The 3188-nt window shown below is 35.5% G+C and overlaps 1 long non-coding RNA gene across 1 annotated transcript in view; it reads right to left on the bottom strand.

Annotated features, from left to right (window-relative positions):
- Positions 1-1517: 1517 nt before the first annotated feature.
- LOC126765009 (uncharacterized) overlaps positions 1518-3188 on the bottom strand; it is a 3991-nt gene continuing 2320 nt past the window's right edge. The window contains exon 3 of the long non-coding RNA XR_007668226.1: positions 1518-1801. This is a non-coding gene — a long non-coding RNA (uncharacterized LOC126765009). The remainder of the gene's footprint in view (positions 1802-3188) is intronic.

Here is a 3188-nt window from a genome sequence, read left to right as displayed (position 1 = left end):
AATTGAGTTTGCGGTAATCTGCGACCGCTCGATACTTTTTTTCACCGGATCTGATTTTATGTTAACGATTCATATTGGGGAGTTATACGGAGATTTCGATCGCCTTATTATTCCGTTATTAAGAAGTTTTTCGATTTGGCGTTCGATTTCCTATTTTAATGCCATAGGATACGGGTATGGCTTGGAGTAGACAGGGGTTTCGGTTGTTGTAAGGATTTCACCTTTTACGAGAGTGGTGTAGGTGAGTTTTTCCTCAGGATCGGCGAAAAGTCTTGGGCACTTATTAATAATATTATTAATTTTGTTTTGTTGTTGTAGTGAGGGATGTGGAATATCGATTGCCACATTATTAACTTCGTGTGATATTCGCTGTTTTAACGTTATATGAGTATAATGTTTATTTTTTGGCAAATTGTCATTAAATTTTCATCACTATGGACATGCTTTCAATTGTTTGAGTGTGTCGTTGCCTACTATGCCGTAGAACGACCTTAAGGTTGGTAATATGAAGAATTTTATTTTTCCTACTGCTGGTTAAAAAATGTCTTCAATGGTGTGGTGGGTAATTTCAATTGCCCCGGCAACTGATTTTACCGTAAAGAGTTTTTCGTGTAAAATTGGGTTTCTAAGCCTAGTTAATTGAATATAATTAATAAAAGATCTAACCTGTATCAATCAGTAAATCTACTTGTACCATGTCTCCGCACCTTGTTTTAAGTTCGTAATAAGGCAGTGAAGATGGCGCTAATCAAAAAAATTAAAGAAATCAAGCTCATTTTGACTTCCATTATCGTAATTGTTATGGTCGGAAATGTCATCATATATTCCATTCGGGTCTAATTCTACTATGTTAGTAAAGAAACTGCGTTGTATTTTACTTGGAAGGTAAGTCAGTTGTGCGGAAATCGGACGTTTCGGTGGTGGATTGTCCTGGAATGTATTGGGTCTATTCTGATAATTAACCTGTCTTGGTTGTATTAACTGGTCTACTTCCATGGGGGTGGGTGGTTTAGGTGGCAAGTTCGGTCTGCTGTTAAAGGAGGTATTTCCTCCAGTAATATGGGTTGTTCTGCTAGTTTTTCAATGTGTTTTCGTTTGACAAATTTTACATGGATGAAAACACAAGTTTTAGGGCGAAAACCAGGGATCAAATCGTTACATCCGTGAACGTATCACTCGTCACGTAAAAGTCTGTATTTCGTATTATGACATACGTGATCGTAACGCTTCTCTCGTAATCTGGCATGATGACATACATGAACGAGTATATAAACGTATCCGTTCGTTCGAATCGTCGTTCGAGCGCGAACTACCAAATTTATGGAAATGTGAGCAAATTTTTTTTAAATTTTAAGTGTTTTACAATTTTTAGTAATAAAGAACGTAAACAAGAAACCAATCAATGGAATATCTTATTAAAAATTAAAAAAAAAAAAATTATTTATATGAAACAAAATTTTTGTATTTTAGTTGGCAATAAAATAAAATTATTTACAAGGTTAAGGGCATATAAATTTTTGAATTTAGTTTATTAAAGAATACTTTATTTGATCTCTTATCGTTTGGTCGATTGCGGTGAAGCGGTTCGCTACCCCGTTGTCCATTTTTTGTGTGTGATAAGAATCGCAATTTTGAGGGTCGCAACTTAATGTAAATTTTATGCAGATGTTATGTAATGCCTCACAAACGTTAGCAAATCTTCCAGTTTTGTGGGGTGATACCTTCCTCTCATATCCTCATGCCATATCCTAAAATTCTTCACCGTCTTTTTAAGATTCCAATGCTTTGTTCAACGATACATCTACAAAGAAAATTTTGTTAATAAGGATTCAGAATTTTTTTTATACCTATGCTATTGCTACGATCTCTTAGCTATCTCCGCACTATTTTTTTTATGCTCATCACTTTCACTAGAGCTCAAATAAAAAAACAAAGTTGGATGAATTTTGATATTTAATTACCTTTTGTTAGTTTATTGAAAATTTCGCAACAGTGTTGACAGTTCCACATCTATTGTGCCCTAAAATACGATCCAAAGTAATGTGGAATTAGAAACTATTGTGAATTGAAAATACATACATTACGATCCGTTTGCTATCGTATGTCATAATGCCAATCACCGAATACGATTGACGTATCACGTAATTTTCTTTCGTATGTTTCCGATCCGTACACGGATGAAACGATTGGTTCTGAGGATCATAATTTATTTTAAATTTTATGCAGATATTGTGTAAAATGCTGCACAAACGTTAGCAAATCTTGCTTTGTCGGATGGTACCTACCTCTCTTGCCATATCCGAAAATTCTCCAGCGTCCTTTTAAAATTCCGATAGTTTGTTCGACGATACATCTCACCTTTGAATGAATTTCATTGAACATAGCTTCATTCGAACCATCCGAAGTGTTTCTGTAAGAAGTTATGCACCATTGTTCCAATGGGTAGCCAGAATCCGTGTTAAAATATAAATCAAACCAATATCGTCTAAAGAACTAAGTTAAAATATGTGTACCTAAAAGCCATGAATTTTCATTCCTGTTGTGCTGAAATCGTTCTTTCAAAACTTTTCTCTGGTCTGAGAAATATACATATATGTATGTATCTTCAATAAATATATTATACTAATAGCAACTTACTATCATAGCGTTGATACTATGGTAGCCTTTTCTATTGAAGTACATGTGCTCGTTTACTGTGGGTTTTGTAAGCCGATGTGGGTATCATCAACGCACCCAATAACTAAAATTTTTTATATTTAGTAATATTACTATTTTAGTAAAGTGTATATTTACCTCCAGGAATTTTATATTGGTGCACAAACCACTCTTTACACGTTAAGGAATCCTCTGGTGTAAACCGTATAAACTGTGGGCACAACTTCGTTTCCACTTCTGTAAGCACATGGGATGCCAGCTTCGAAACAGAGCTTGGACAAATCCCAATCAAATAGTCACTGCCTACACTGTGCTGGTATCCACCGCTAGCCAAATGTGAGAGCGTGGTTGCTGATTGTAGCACTGGAGGCACTGCTCTGATGTCAGCTTGTGTTAAACATATTGATAATTCGGATGGTGGAGCACGGTGCTCGCTCGTTCCGTAGTTGTGGTTGGCCGTGGGGAAACGGATGGCGCAATTTATTCCGCAAATATTAAATAAAAAACAAAAGGCTTATAATACATATTTAAAA

This window comes from Bactrocera neohumeralis, unplaced genomic scaffold, assembly GCF_024586455.1.
Source record: "Bactrocera neohumeralis isolate Rockhampton unplaced genomic scaffold, APGP_CSIRO_Bneo_wtdbg2-racon-allhic-juicebox.fasta_v2 cluster10, whole genome shotgun sequence".
NCBI lineage: Eukaryota > Metazoa > Arthropoda > Insecta > Diptera > Tephritidae > Bactrocera > Bactrocera neohumeralis.
This window is presented reverse-complemented; position numbering and strand designations above follow the sequence as displayed.